Source organism: Nycticebus coucang, chromosome 5 (assembly GCF_027406575.1).
Source record: "Nycticebus coucang isolate mNycCou1 chromosome 5, mNycCou1.pri, whole genome shotgun sequence".
In the NCBI taxonomy this organism is placed as follows: Eukaryota; Metazoa; Chordata; class Mammalia; order Primates; family Lorisidae; genus Nycticebus; species Nycticebus coucang.
Window position 1 is genome coordinate 25,358,206 of NC_069784.1, and position 17,098 is coordinate 25,375,303.

A 17,098-nucleotide genomic window follows, 5' to 3' on the forward strand; every position below is an offset into this window, starting at 1 on the left:
TCTTCTTCACCTTCAGCATGGACCTGCAGCAGACTCAGGTCTCTGGCAACAGTTTCTGGATCTGAAGTCCTAGGTAGGTGCCATTCCTGCTATGCTGAGGGTAAGGGAGTGCTTTTTATTTTTTATTTTTTTGTAGAGACAGAGTCTCACTTTATGGCCCTCGGTAGAGTGCCGTGGCATCACACAGCTCACAGCAACCTCCAACTCCTGGGCTTAAGCCATTCTCTTGCCTCAGCCTCCCGAGTAGCTGGGACTACAGGCGCCCGCCACAACGCCCAGCTATTTTTTGGTTGCAGTTTGGCCGGGGCCGGGTTTGAACCCGCCACCCTTGGTATATGGGGCCAGCGCCTTACCGACTGAGCCACAGGCGCCGCCCTAAGGAAATGCTTTTTAAAGGACACATTAATCTTTAGCTCCAATACCAGGCATAGTACTGGCACACAACAAATATCTGTTGAGTTGAATTGAATAAACCAGAATCCAGAGGAAAATATAATTGTTCTTTATGATAACATCTCCATTAACGAACAGCTGTGTCCTTATTACATGTTTTACTGCCATAAACATGTCTGCCAGAGCTAGGAATAACAAAGGCAGATGAAGATGAGGACTCTCCTTGACCACATCTGCCAGGGCATCCCCCCTCGGCCCGTCCTCCAGAAGGGAGGGGCTGGCTCCCGTGAGGGGCTGGAGTGTTCCCATATTTGTCTGTTTTGTTCTCTGCAGTGGTTACAGTAGTGCCTGGTAGGTTCAATGATTTTCTATAGAATGCATGGACAGATGGTTACTTTCCCCCAAGGAGTTGAGGACCTCACACAGCTGCAGCCTGGACAGTGCCCTCCACCATCCCAGAGGGAGACACGTGGAGACCACATGTTCAACCTTCCACTCCTCTGCAACCCCAGAGCCTGCAGCTAACTCTGTCCTGGTTTGGCTGCTTCTCCTTAGACAGTTGTCAAACTCTGTCCTTTCTTGAACAGCTTTATTATGAGTTATAACTACAAGAAATTAGTGCTGTGCTGCTTCTAAATCTACTTTGCAGACTGAGGATGCATTTGTTATTCTTTAATACTTCCTTGGAATTCATACCTCCTAGATTGCAACCCATCCTTAGGGCCTTTTGCTTAACCTTCCTAAAAATGCTTTAGTATATTTGATAATATGTTGGGGTTAGAAGATTACTCTTGTCATGGATGAGCAGAGGGAAGGCCTTGCACACTACCTACTCCTCCTTAACCAATCCTTCTGTTCCCCACCTCTTACCATGTTTCTAACCTGTTACCCACCACATTGTTGGTTTCAGCATAGTGCCAGTAATTTGCAGGTTTCCCCTTAGATTTATGAGCACCTCCCCCCCCGCCCCCCCACTGTCCCACTCTGCATGGCAGGGGAGTACGTTTTCCAGGCTCCCTTGCCCTCCAGCTTCAGGTAAGGTCATTGGGAGGAACTGGCAGAGACTGGAAGCAAGAGAAAGGGCAAAGCCACCTTCAGCCCCTATTTTGGTCAACATGTCCACTGTTGGCTGGGCCTCCTTCTGAGACCTCACTGGGCAGTCCTACACCTGGAATTTGGCAGTACCACCTCTTCCTGGTGTCCTCCTGTCCTTGGGGTTGGTAGCAGATGTCAGCTCCTTTTGCTCTTGCGATTGTCTCACTGTGTCCTTTCTGGTTTCTCAGCTCTTACATTACCTTTGTAACCAATTTCCTTTATCAAACCCATTCTGTTTGAGAAACCTATACTGGTTTCTCACTACAGTAATGGATATAGCATACAAATCAAAATCCCGCTGCTAACTTCATACAAGCCCTTCACTTCGGTTCTGACTGCCCTGTGGAATGGAGCACCCTCATGAAGGAATAGGTGCTCTTAAAAGAGATTGCAATAATTAGTTGTTTGTGGAAGATCTCTGAAATTGTGGAATGGCTAAGTTACAAGTAAGTATATATGTCACTAATTAGCATTCTTCCAAATACTCTCTCCATGCTGAGAAACATTTAATTTCCATTCCCTTTGGAACAACCATTCGAAATTCAGCCAGGAAGTTTCCAACTCTGCCTTAGCCTTCACTTCCTGCTTGAAGAGACTCAAAGTCAATCAGAGGTGAGAGTTTAGGACCTTCTTTGGTCATTTCTGAGCACAGGCTTGGGTATGCATATAACCTCCTAGAGTTCCAGGAACATACAAAGCTTTTCAAAGTTCCCTATAGACATTTAATTTCCCAGATTTTTAAAAAGCTTTTTGGTTAGCCTATTATTTGATCCAACTGTTACCTACCACTCTGGGCAGCTATAATGTTTTCAATCAATGCCTTCAGGAAAAGCTCTTTGTAAGGCATGCTCCAAGTCAGTTCAAATATAGTGCTATAAGTGGAGTCTCCCAGGCACTGCCAGACAGGTCAAATAATGATAATTGTCTGGCAGTGGGGCTTTGAAGGAGACCCTACTCTATTCTGTGCCCTCCAGATGCTGATTTTTACTGTCCTTATGCATTGTTGGTTTTCAAGGCTACTGATGATTTTGGGAAGAGAAAGTGGAGATAGAGCAAGTTAAAATGTCACCAATCTTGCTGCTTTCACTGAGAGTTAGCCATTTTTCTTGAATAAACTCCACACGGATTGCTGCAAGCATTTAATTTCCAACATTCTGAAAAAGTTGTCTTGGACAAATTTTACCAGTGTTCTCATTGCTTTTATGGAGATTTTCAAAGGTCCTTACTCTACCATTTTCACTGACATCCTTCCATAGATTCTTCTATAAGCATGTATACTTTCCTTAACACAAACTGTTATTTTCCAAACCTTAAAAAATCCAAAGCCCCAAATCGTTTATAGGCATATTTATTCTGTTTTTAAGAAGTGAGTTTTCTGAGGTAAATATTTGTTCTTATAAAACCACCAATAAAGCAAGGCAATTAAAGAATGTACAAAGAGGGAAGCCACAGACGAAGATAAATTGTTTTTGGTGATCTACAACTTTTATCATTATTTAATGTCCTTTTGCTTGTTTGTCTCAGCGTGGACCTAGTTAACCTGAAAATTCCCAGTTGAATTTTGAACATGAGAGTCAGCTGCCTGTGTCCTCCTGGGCCTCGGCAAGCCGGAGGCAGAATGAGACTGACATAGAGTTGGTCTATAGTCACCCCCTCCACCAGTGTTAGATTAGTTATCTTGGGCTACCATAACAAAATACCGCAGATTAGGTGGCTAAAACAACAGAAACTTATTATTATTATTTTTTTTTTTGGAGACAGAGTCTTACTTTATCACCCTCGGTAGAGTGCTGTGGCGTCACAGCTCACAGCAACCTCCAACTCCTGGGCTTAGGCGATTCTCTTGCCTCAGCCTCCCGAGTAGCTGGGATTACAGGCACCCATCACAACACCTGGCTATTTTTTGTTGTTGCAGTTTGGCTCGGGCCAAGTTCCAACCTGCCAACTCTCGGTATATGGGGCAGCGCCCTACCTGCTGAGTCACAGGCACCACCCAAAACTTATTTTCTTATAGTTCTGGAGTCTAGAAGTCTGAGACCCACTTGCTGGCAGGTTTTGTTTCCTCTGAGGCCTCTCTTCTTGGCTTATAGGTGGCCACCTTCTTGCCGTGTCCTCATGAGGCCTTTCTTCTGTGTGTGTATACTCCCAGCCCTACTGGATTAGAGCCCCACTCTTATGGCCTTGTGTAACCTTAATTACCCCCTTTAAGGCTCTATCTCCAAATACAGTTACCCTGGGAGATAGTTCTCCAACATATAAATTGGGGCACAGGGCACAATTCAGTTGGTAACACATGTCTAACAGAGTAAGTTCTCCACATCCTCTTTTGCTCCTTGACCTTTACATTCCTGCACCATCCTTACTCCTCTGCAACCATGTCCCAAACCAGGCACTACAGCTTTTGCTCTATAATGAGAGCAGCACACTGTCTGGTACGGAGCTGCCAGACTAGGGATCCTGATACCAGAGTTCTATGCTTTTAGGGTTCATATGACATGGCTATAGTGATAATAACTATTATTATCATTGTACTTTAAACCTCTACATAGGTTAAAAGGATGCTACTGAACCACAGCATGGGTTTGACCTGAGATGTCATTAATTTGCATTCCAGAGGTCCTTTCAGAAAAGTCCCATAAACCACTATTCATATTATTGGAGAGCTTCCAAAGTCTGGGAGAAATAAAGTAAAATCAATATGCAAAGAGGCAGGAAAAAATAAAAATATAATGACAATAAAAGGCTTAATTCTTAAAAAAAAGTTTATAGTCATCTTACACATTTGTGTTTACAGTGTCATATTCTTTAAAAAGCAATGCTTAAAAACCTTGAAGAAATACATATAATTTCTTCAAAGCCTTGACAAGAAATGAAACATATATATGTCTTCAAGATTGCTATAAATATTTGAGTCTAAACATTATACTTCCTTCTATTTTCCCAGACTCCCTCCTTCAAATGAATACCCTTGTTGTCTTTAGATCCCAAAGGAATCTGTACTGGGTGATCAGAGAGTAAAATTTCAAGAGTTCCTCCTTTAATATGCTTAGAAATATTTTAAACCATTGCACCCAGACAAAGAGAGACTGTCTGGAAGTTAGTTAACTTTGCCTCAAGTCACTGGAAACCTAGTGAGTAGTCAGTATTGTAGAATTGAAAAAGGGAACTTAAGCAGGATAATTTCTTTCTTGCAAAAAGAAAACAAAAATAAGAGCTATGTAGTAAAAAAAGGATTTGGCCATAGTTATATCTAAAATAGAATGATAAATCTTCCAGGACCTGATTAAGCTTCGTTGGATCAAAAAAGCAGTTCATGATCTTGCTTTTCCTTGATAGCGTTGGAGGCTGAGAAGTGGCCGGATAGCACTGTTTATCGAGTTGCTAAAGAATGAATGAAGTCCCACCATGGAGATGAATGAAGCAGCTGGGTGTGAATATCTCAGACCAAATATCTCAGCTTGAGGATTTTTGAGTGACCAGAGAGCTTACGTATCTGAGGTTTACATACCTGTGCAACTTTCTGTGTCCACTCCTTGAAGATCATTTGTAGCCCAGACACAAGGTACTCTCTTATTTTTCTGAAAAGTTAGCGCTCATCCTCCTTGTAGCAGCCATACTTTCATAAGCAAAACTTTCAATTTTTCCTGAGGCTGGGGAGGTAAAAAACAAAATGACAAAGCTAGAGGTCTGAGCAGATGAAATGGCTCCTCTGCTTTCTTTTGCGAGGTCGCATAAAATTCCCCTAAGCGTCTTTTTCAAATATCTGATTTTTTTTTTTTTTTTTAGCAATTTTTGGCCGGGGCTGGGTTTGAACCCACCACCTTCGGCACATGGGACCAGCGTACTACCCCTTTGAGCCACAGGCGCCGCCCCAATATCTGATTGTTTTTTAAAAACGTCCAAACCCAGAAAATAAATTTAGGACCACAATATATGAACCAAATGTTCATCAGTAATAGAATGAATACTTTGGGGGCATAATGACCACAAGGGTATACATTACAACAACAAAAATGAATAGCCTACCGCAGATACAACAATATGGGTCACTCCCATACTATGTGGATCAAAGAACCCAGATACAAAACAGCATACACTATATGATTTGTTTTATATAAAATACAGAAACAGGAAAACCAATAAGGATAGGACAACCCTTTGGGAGAGGAGATATAACTGCTGGTGACATTCTTTTTTTTTGTTCTAAGTGCTGGTTACACAGCTGTGTTCTTTATAAAAATTCATCAAATTTTATGCAAATCATACGTACTCTTTTTGTATGTTTCACTTCATTGAAAATATTTTTTTAAAAATGAAATATGTAAAGCAAGTAACTCTCAATCTAGTGGCCAAAATCTTTTCTGGTTTCCGGCTGACATCCCTCACTTATGTCTTGGCCCCTTCTGCATTTTATAAGTTATCTTGGGAGAAAGTCCTTTAAGACTTTTCAGAATTTTCCACGATGGCATCCCTGATAAACACAATCAAGTGTTTGTGATTTTTGGAAGCCTAATGATTTGCAGATTTCTGTATCAGGGATTATGGATACTGTTGAGAAACCCATCACTAGGAACTTGTCAAGGTACTCTTGCTGGGGTCAGGTAGGCTATCAGCTAAACTATTTCTTTTGTTCACAAAGAATTCAGGAATATGCATGTTATTTTCTGGCAAGACTGCAGTAGTGATTATCAGATGGCATGAGTTTTATGTACTTAGCAGTACGAGATTTCTAACGAGAGCAACTGGAATAACTCAGACGTGAGGATGGTGCCACATGCCTACACCAAGACATTTCAAGCTTAGACATACTAGCAGTCTTATGAGCGTTCTATTCATTTTTATTTTTATACTGATTGGTTGATGTCAGAGTTCTCTCAGACATTATTAATAAGCAAAAAGAGGAAGCAAATACATTTCCTGATTCACTTTGATGTTTGTTTAATGAAAGAACAAAACATTTTAAAAGTTGTTTCATGCTAGTAATGATGTGGGAATCTGATTACATCTGAGCTTATCACAAGGAATCTCTTTAAAAAGTTTTAAAATGCTTGAGTTTTGAAAAAAATGTCAAAATGTAGTTACCTGTATTTTTTCTCAATTAAAATTGCGTTTTAAAGAAAAATGGAATCCACATGTTTCTCTTTACTAATATTGAAAAGTACTAAAACATAATTTGATATATACAAGAAACTCAGTAAAGCCTTAAAACAATGGCTTTTCAAAATTCCTTCAAATAAGAAGCTGTGTTTTAAGCTGAATCTTAAATCCTTAAGCAGATGACTCTGATATAAATTGTTCATAGAACAGGTTTCACATTCTGAAATGTAGGGAGTAAGAAGCTGCTTCACACATAGTTTCCTCCTTACCCTCATTTAATGATTAGTTAGCAGCCAAAAGGAATAATCCTTTCTTCCATATTTTTTTTGTTCCATTTTTTGGCCGGGGATGGGTTTGAACCCACCACCTCCGGCATATGGGGTCAGTGCCCTACTCCTTTGAGCCACAGGCGTTGCCCATTCCATATTTTACTGAAACTATTATTACCTTTGCCTTCAATTTATGTAATGTGTTACTGGCCACCACATAAAATGGAGACGGAGTAAGTTGTACAGCCATGAACCTTACATCAGGATTCAAATTTATCACAATTTCTTCCACGTACTAGGTATAAGACAGGTCCTCTATTTTCTCTGAGCCTCAGTTTCCATATCTGCAGACAGTAACTGCAGATAACTCTGCCCTGTCTAAATCACGGGGGAGGGGGGGTTGTGAGTATCACTTGAGTTAATATACTCAATATTTATACTCAATGACTATTTTGAATATCATTTTCTAAAACTGGGTTTAAACGTTGTCAATCATTACTTAAAATTGTAAAAACTGTTCAAAGAATAATAAAATAGCTAGGAACCATTCCTAGATGAAAGGCCTTTCAGTTTCAAAAGAATTGACTTTTAGTTAACTAGCTTCTTTCACAAAGAAACACTTTCCTTTCCAGGCAGGCTTGAGTTTGACACCATTCTTCCATCCAAAGCAGAATGGTCACTGTGGTTTTAGGAACGCTCAGTTCCCCAGGGTGATGGTCTATTACAATTTACTGATTTCTCTCTTCTCCTAGGAAGCACAAAGATCCTCTTTCCTGGGTCAGGCTGAGGTTTGTGAGAACATAACTGTTTCAAGGGGGCTGAGACTTAAAGTCTCCTGATGTGACTTTTCTAAAAGAACAAACGATCACAGTCAAAGCTCCCTTTTTTGTAATTCACCCAAGGTACATGGCATGTGTGAGGGGAGGTGGAGAGGGCCTTGAGCCCACCCCTCAGCTGGCCTCCAGCACAGCAGCCTGAGGGGGCACAGGGAGAAGTTCCCCTCCAGCCAGACTCCTGGCTTTGACAAGGCAACAGTCCCTCTCCCTTGACCTGACCCAGAAGTGTTCTTAGTTACCTGAATTTCCTTATATTCAAAGCAGAGATAGACAATACCTTCCTGTAGGACCAGGGCTTCTGGGACAAAAGCTCAGACATGCCACTAAGCCTATTAATTTCTGTGTGATCTCTCAAACTAGCACCTTGCTTAGATTCAATCCTCCACAATGACCTGCAATTCTCTGAATACTGAAAGCACTTCATAATTCATTTAATGCCTATCCCCTTGAATATGAAACAGATTTCATGCAAAATGGAAGAATTTATTGGGATGGCTGCCTATCCCATTCAGGTTGCCGCCAAACTGGGACTGTGTCAGTGAGCCAGGGCCAAGAGCTTCCCATACATTCAGGAGCTCTTGCCCAAGGGTCCACATGCTGTACACAGGATCCTTTCCTCTTCCTCTTTTTTCCTTTCTCCCTGTTTCCCCTAACCCCCAAGCTCTCCTCCAGGCACAGAAAATGATCTGGTGTGTGGAAGTGACCTGGAGTGATGTACATGTATAGGCTTCCCAGCAACAAATAACATGATTTCACTTAAAATGATGAACTCGTCCAGGAATTCAACTAAAAATATCAAGAGCATGAAGTGAGCCCTAAGAGCCAAACTCAAAAGGGGGCACATTCAAAGCAGATAAGCTGGGGCCCTGTCAGATCCTTGTTCATGACACCCAAAATTACAGGGAAGTTCAAACCTGCAGCAAGCACTATCCAGGAGGGAAAAATGAGATTGCACAGAGGGAATGGACAGGGCAGAAGGTAGAAGTTAGAAGGGCAGAAAAAGAGAACGTTTCCTGAATATTCAGTTTCTTTTCCTTGGTTTTTATGCATTTCTTATTTAAAAAAAAAAAAGGCCAGGCGTAGTGGCTCATGCCTGTAATCCCAGCACTTGGGAAGCGGAGGTGGGTGGATTGCCTGAGCTCACAGGTTCTAGACAAGCCTGAGCCAGAACAAGACCTCATCTCTAAAAATAGCCAGGCATTGTGGTGTGCGCCTGTAGTCCTAGCTATCTGGGAGGCTGAGGCAAGAGAATTGCTTGAGCTCAAAAGTTTGAGGTTGCTGTGAGCTGTGATGCCACAGCACTCTGAGGGCGACAGCTTGAGACCGTCTCAAAACAACAACAGCAAATCTCCATTCTTTTGAGTTAACTTGTTCTTTTTGTTGCACCTGGATGGCCAAAAGCAGAACAATGAGATGCATGGGCTCCTCCCTTCCTTGCAGTGAGTATGGGGAGAATCTCAGGTTACTCATCTTGCGAATTCCCCATGCTAATGAAATCTGCTAGCTCATCAGTAACATTAGAAATATTCCAGGCCTCTGAATTACTGGACACATATGATACTTCCCGCTCTCGCATTCCCAGTTGAGTACTCAGCTCCCTTCTTCCGGCTGTGATAACCACACTCACTCTCCTCGCTTCCGGTTCCGGTCAGATTCATGGAGGCGGGCTGTCTTCCAGGCTGGGGTAACGCCCCCATCTCCTCATTTCCCGTTCTGGTTCACGGTTCGTGAGGCGGGCTTGCCTTCACGGCTCAGGGCCATGGCGGTCGTTGCCATCCATCACTTTTTCTTTCCGTGGCGTTTCTAAGGAGAGCGAGGAAGGAATTCCCCAAAGAAGCGTTTTGGATTTCTGGACAGAAGAAGGGGACTAGAAAAGGCCCATCTCCACCATAGACAACTTGATTTTGCGTAGCTAGCTGTTGAGCTTAAAAAAAAAAAATAAATGGGGCGGCGCCTGTGGCTCAGTCGGTAAGGCGCCGGCCCCATATACCGAGGGTGGCGGGTTCAAACCCCGCCCCGGCTGAACTGCAACCAAAAAATAGCCGGGCGCTGTGGCGGGCGCCTGTAGTCCCAGCTACTCGGGAGGCTGAGGCAAGAGAATCGCTTAAGCCCAGGAGTTGGAGGTTGCTGTGAGCTGTGTGAGGCCACGGCACTCTACCCGAAGGGCATAAAGTGAGACTCTGTCTCTACAAAAATAAATAAATAAATAAATAAATAAAATGGCTCAGGCAGCCGCTGTGAACTTTAGGGCATGCCCAGTTCACCAGGCGCCGACCCGTAGGACTGGTAGCAGGTAGGGGTGCGTGTAAATTCCATCCCTGTATCCCTGTGTGGGAGGAGACAGGGTAACGGTGCCCAGGCTTGCGTTCACTGTGCCTTCAACGCTGGATTTTATTGCACATTGAGTGCTTTAGATTGTTTTTTTTTTAGAAGTTCACTGAAAGTTGATTTCCATTAGTTGATCTTAAAAATAATTCTCTAATTGGAAACCCGTGTTGTGAGATGAACTTGAGAGGAGCACCTGATCTGACTAGCTCTGTTTCCTTCATTGTTTTCCACCTTGAAAAGCATTTGAAGCCGCTGAGGAAATCCTATTATTTTAAAACGTCATAGTCCTGCCTTTCAGTCTTTTCATGGAAAATCTGACTGTTGAGGCCTCACTGCTGAATGCTTTCAACCTGCAAAAGCAATTAGCATGCAGGCTGTGGGCTGAAGAAATAAAGTGTGTGTCCCCTCCAGAGAGCAGATGGGACCACATACCTCCTTCGGAAGGCCAGTTCACTGGGAACAGTCCAGAAATTCCTAACTCACTGGTCACTGTAGGTGCCATGATAATTTGAGATGCTCTGACTCACCTCTCTCACCCCCAGTTCTGAGAAGCTCTGGAGCCTCGTTCCCGGTATGGTGGCAGGACAATAGCTGGGACTTAGAAAGACTTAAAAAGAAGAAAGAGGTCACATGCTTTCCCTGCCAAGCATAAAACAGAGGCCTGTTTGTGTAGCTCTGCTTTGGTCATCCTGCCTCTGTTCCGGAATAATCTGCTCCATGAAAAGAGTGAACAGGAGGGAGCTCTAAATTGCAGGTCCCGCCCACCCCACCCCCACCCTTCATCGCACAGCTTTTCTTTCAACGCAATGGTAATTATCATGAGAGGAATGCCTCCTCCAATGTACCCCAGAATAAAATCTCCTTCACACACACAAAAAAAAACATCAAAATAATCCTCAGAAACAAGAGTTCTGATTGGCGTGGTGGCATTTCTTCCCTGATGGGAAGGAGGAGTCTTATTAATACTGTTGCCAAGCAACCACCTCTAACCTCAGTCCAGAGCTAGCAAGAGGAGAAAGAAGGAGGCTGCTTATTTCCCAAACTCCATTCATTACCAACTTGTGGCTTTGTCTGAACAGGCTGAGTACACCCAAGGGTCCTCAGGCTTTTTCTAGTGGTAATGGTGTATTTTAAGACAGAGTGACAGAAAGCAGCGGTGGCCTTCAAATAGGCTGATGTCATTACCTGCAGCCCTAGTGAGGTGTCCCAATATATATAGGTCAGTTGTATATGCTATTTGTTATGTTGTGTGTGCTATTTTGTATGTTATTTCATTTTAGTCTCAACAACCCTGTGGAGTAGGTGTTAGCTGTTTTACAGGCAATGGAACTAAAGCTCAGAGAGGTGAAATGACTGGGCCAAGGTTGCACAGAAAACGAGCAGCCGAATCAGGACTGGGGCCGGGCTCTGCCTGGTGTAAAGCTCTTGCTCTTCCTGACACCCACTGCAGCTGCCAGACTTCTGCCTTGGGAAGGAATGAGGCAGCCAAATAGGCAGGTGCTGGTGTTTATTAATAACTAGATATTGTGTCTATTAATAACTAGTAACTACTGAGTTGCTTGCTGATGATTATGATCAGATTTCTTTCTGGCCACAATAGCTTACTAAGCATTTATCCATCAGTGCACCTCCAGTGTTTGTGGGACATGCTGAGACTTCCTGGCTTTCATACAAAGGGGATGGAGTCAGGTCTTCATGGTGGGGTGAGGAGGAAATTGTTTCCTCACTTGCACCCCAACGCCCTCCACAGTCTACAGGCAACAGTAGCCCGTGCACATCATCACTCAAATTTACCTCCCCCCACTTTTCTGCCTGGAAAGTGCCTTTCATCCTCAAAGACAACGTTTTTCAACCTTTTTTATCTCACGGCACACTCGAACCTATAGTTAAACTTCTGTGGCACACTTAAATTACATTGATAAAAAAAAAGTAAAAAAGGAATATACTTACTGTGCTTTGAACTTCTTTCAAAAATCATTTGATCAACAATCTTCTTTAGAAATTTTCACAGCACCCACAAGATCCTCTCGTGGCACACGAGTTGAAAATCGCTGCTCTAAGCCTCTTCTCAGCAGAGTCTTCGTGGTTCTCCCCAGCAGTTTATTGCACCTCGCCCTGCTCTCAGAACACTTTGTGTGACATGTGGGCACTGCAGGGCATCCCCGAGTCTCTTTTTTATTGAAGGACTTGTTGAGCCAGTTGCTAGAAGAGGTGTCAGTAGATGGCTTTTAGATGTACATGGCTTCTCAGAGATTACCCCAGATGCCCAATGGCTGGGTGCCCCAACTCAGAGATTAATCAGTGTGGAGTGTAAAGGCTGTCTCGGTCTAACTCAGGACAGCTCCAAAGGGCCACAGCTCCCTATAGGGTTGCTGAGGCCACCATCAGGTCTGTGTCACAGCTTAACATCCCCGCTCATCCTGCATCCTTCTCTGTCCACAGATCCCAAGGCGTTGGGATCCTAAAGGCAACCTGGGTGCTAAGCTCTGACTCAGTCAGCATCCTAGGGAGCCCCATGTGCCACACTCTGCTTCAGTCCTTCTTTGTAATGACTGTCCTGCCCATTAGACTGTCAACTCCTTAGGGGCAGAAGCTATACCTTATTTATTCCCAAACCTCATTCAGGCCCTGGCATGTAGCAGGTGCTCCATATTTATTTGTTGAATGAATGAATGTAGTCATTTAGAAACTATTGTAGGAGAAGAACTGAGGGACTGGATGCCTGTGGATGGACACAATTGGTGTCTTTTGTTTATTACAAAAACAATTGCCTTCCAGGAGAGGATGCGTTTCTATTCTCCTCCAAGCAACTCCATTATCCAAGTACCAGGGACTTCTTCCTCCTCCCTGAAACTCTGTCCTGGTGGAGAAGAACTGGGCTTTGGGGTGCGCTCCTTCAGTTCAATGAGAACTCAGGGCCTGGAGTTGTGTCAGCAGGACAGCCAGTGTATGGCAAGAGGCTGGTTATCCCAGAATAACAACCCTGTGTTTTTCTGTCTCCCACCATGCGGATATATTTTTCTCTTAGTTTATTTCTGTTTTATTTTAACCTAATTTAAAAATACATTTCAGGTGAGATAAATGTGTACACACCTGGCCAGATGAGCCCTGGGGGCTACCCAGTAGTAGTGGCCATAGTGGTGGCCTAGATGGAAGAATGCTGTGGAGACTTGTGACAGAGAGATAGCTACAAGCCAAAGAATCTGTGAAAAACAGCGATTCTTTTCTCGACCCTTCCCTGAATGCAAGTCAGAGGCACGGAGTTCCTTTCTCCAAGGAATGGATAGAGCTGTCTCTAACAGAGAAGGGAGGAATACGCATCCTCTAAGGCAGAAAGCTCCGGTAAACTTCCCACAAGGGGCCTCAGTGAGCACTTTGAAGCTCTTTCAAGCTCATGGATCTCTTGTCATAGCCGTGAATGTTGTCAAGATCATTATGTCAGGGGCTTCAGGATTACTGCCCCAGGTCTGTTTTTGAAATACCCTTGATCCAGCCACCAGCAGCTTTGGTGTTTCCTTGCTGGATTTCTTGTGGAGTAGACCAAGTTGGCCCAAAGGAAAAATTGACAGAGTTCTCTCCCAGCACAGAGGATCTGCCTCCTCTCCGGACTGGGGCAGGCACGTTTCTCTTGTCATCTCAAATTCACAGTGGCTCCCTTTGATGTGACACGGGAGGCCTTCCTGATCTGTTGCAGGGCAGCTGTGTTTGTGTGAGTGTCAACATATAAACAAGAGTGGCCAGTGTGTTGTATAAGCAGAGACATAAAGTAATCAAAATGCGTCTCTATTTGTAATCTCTCAACATGCCTTCATGTCGTGTTTATCACTGGTGATTCTTCCCAGCCTCTGGTTGAGAACTTAGCAGGTCCCAAGACATTTTGCTTACACTTAAGTGAGAGAGAATTCTAGAGTCTTTAAAAGCAGTAAATACTGGCTTAATTGCACATTTAGAAAAGTCCAGGGTAAGAGAGCCATCAAAACTCTGAACGTGGTAAGTTACCAAACCCTCTCTCCTTCCACCAGGGCCTGCTGAAGCTGGACACTCGCTGTGGAGAGCTGTGTGGTGGTCTGGCTGGCTTCTCCCCAGTCCCTATGGGGCCAGCCTGTGGGGAGGACAGAGGGGAAAGGTATGGGGAAGACTTACTTCAACTAGGATTGTCATAAGCTGCTTCCACCTCTTAGGGATGGCCAGTCATCTGGAGTTGGCTCTCAGTCTTGGTGTGTTTCCTGAGCGATTCACAGATTCCCTGCCAGGCAGTGCCCTTGGCAGAGCTGGTGACCCCAAGTCAGGGCATCTCTATTCCAAGGGTTTGCTGGAATTTCTTCTTCAGTCCCCAGGTCTTTACCTCCAACTTTTTGCTGCTAGGATCTCTCAGCCACTCCAGGAGGCCCTTAGGATCACCCAACCCAGGGTCTCTTTCCTTACAGACCACTGCTGTTCCCTACATAGGCCTCGACCCGGCAGATCGAGTGTTGGCCAGACCTGCCACAGCCACGGGATCCTGGCTCGGCTTCCAAGGAAGGTGGTCAGTTCAGCTCTCAGCCTGTGGACTCCCAGGTCAGAGTCAGACTTTGTCCCCAATTATAGAGGTCACACTGGAGGCTCTTTGGAGGATGAGGAAGTAGGCAATCTTCCCTCCCTCAGGGGATAGGAGAGAAGGATCCAAAACAGCACTTTCCAAATAAACCCTCCTCACAGAGTCCTTTTTCCTCCCCACCCTTAATTCTTTAAGTGGTGAGGAGCTTTAAGAGTTATGGAACAGGTGCTCTGAAGTTTCCTTTGAAACACACATGGAAATCTGACACCTTAATCCAGATTACAAACATACTGTGTTTGGTGCTGAGTCAAAGACTTAATTTAATATACTGTTATGTAAAGTTTCTGGATAGTTTATGGTCCAAATGCTGATCCTTACTTCCCAATAATTCCTAATTATTTAAAACAAAAATCCACATAGCTCACAGATGTGTTTATGTGGTGGCATCAGAATCTTTAGAAAGAGGACAGAGGCCCGGATTCAGCCATAGTGAAAAGCACTATTCTGCGATACTTCTCACAGAATTTGAGGATCTGAGGAGAGCAAATTCCTGACCAGGCCTCTGCCCTCCGTGGAGCATGGGGCTGGAAAAGGGCCCTGGTGTGGGCTTGAGTGGTAGCAGAGGTGGAAGCAGGGTGAACATAAGGAAGCTCTTTCTGCTTCCCTGGCCTTCTGCTCCCTCAGAAGCAGGCCACAGGATGGCCGAGGGCATGGATTCCAGAACCAGCCAGGCCTGGATTCGATCCCAGCAGTGCCGGGGATGAGCTATGTAACCCTGGGCAAGTGTTGCACTCAAGTCCTTCAGCAAAATGAGGATGTCATTTACCTCACAGGCCAGAGTTGTAATAATGCTGCGAGATCGTAGATGTATAGTGACTGTACGGTGGCTGGCGTGTGGCAAGCTGTCTGTGAGTAACAGCTGCTGTTAGTTCAGCTCCACCAGATGCTATTGTATCAATCAGGGGAAGAACTCTGGAGAGAACATACATGTTAAAGCACCCTGGTAAAAGTGGCACCAAACCTCTCAACCCTGAGCTTGAAAAGAAAAGGCTGATCACATCACATTGTCAAGCTATAACTTTACTTTTTATTTTTTTATTTTTTTTATTGTTAAATCATAGCTGTGTACATTAGTGCAATCGCCTGTACCCATTCTAAGATGCACCTTAGATGTGGCCCCACCCATTATTCTCCCTCCACCAAAACCTCCTCCCTCCCTTCCCCTCCCTTGGTCCTTTCCCCATAGTCTTGTGCTATAGTTGGGTCATAGTCTTCATGTGAAAGCTATAATTTAGCTTCATAGTAGGGCTGAGTACATTGGATACATTTTCTTCCATTCCTGAGATACTTTGCTAAGAAGAATATGTTCCAGCTCCATCCATGTAAACATGAAAGAGGTAAAGTCTCCATCTTTCTTTAAGGCTCCATAGTATTCCATGGTATACATGTACCACAATTTGCCCATTCGTGGGTCGATGGGCACTTGGGCTTCTTCCATGACTTAGCAATTATGAATTGGGCTGCAATAAACATTCTGGTACAGATGTCTTTGTTATATTGTGACTTTTGGTCTTCTGGGTATAAACCTAGTAAAGGAATTATAGGATTGAATGGCAAGTCTATTTGTAGGTCTCTAAGTGTTCTCCAAACATCCTTCCAGAAGGAACGTATTAGTGGGCATTCCCACCAGCAGTGTACAAGTGTGCCCTTTCCTCCACATCCACGCCAACATTTCTGGTTTTGGGATTTTGTTATGTAGGCTACTCTTACTGGGGTTAGGTGATATCTCAGAGTAGTTTTGATTTGCATTTCTCTGATGATTAAGGATGATGAGCTTTTTTTCATGTGTTTGTAGATTGTGCGTTGGTCTTCTTTAGAGAAGTTTCTCTTCAAGTCCCTTGCCCACCCTGAGATGGGGTCACGTGTTTTTTTCTTGTTAATACATTTGAGTTTTCTGTGGATTCTGGTTATTAGACCTTTATCAGAGGTATAACCTGCAAATATTTTCTCCCATTCTGAAGGCTATCTGCTTGCTTTACTCACTATGTTCTTGGCTGTGCAGAAGCTTTTTAGTTTGATCAGGTCCCAGTAATGTATTTTTGATACTGCTTCAATTGCCTGGGGAGTCCTCCTCATAAAATCTTCACCCAGGCTGATTCCTTCAAGAGATTCCCTGCACTTTCTTCAAGTATTTTTATAGTTTCATGTCTTAAGTTTAAATCTTTTATCCAGTGAGAGTCTATCTTAGTTAATTGTGACAAGTGTGGGTCCAGTTTCAATCTTCTACAGGTTGCCAGCCAGTTTACCCAGCACCATTTGTTAAATAGGGAATCTTTTCCCCACTGAATGTTTTTAATTGACTTGTCCACAATCAAATAACGGTAAGTAGCTGGATCCATCTCTTGATTCTCTATTCTGTTCCAGACATCTACTTCTCTGCTTTTGTGCCAGTACCATGCTGTTTTGATCACTATGGATTTATAGTACAGTCTCAGGTCTGGTAGCGTGATTCCTCCTGCTTTGTTTTTATTGCTCAGTAATGT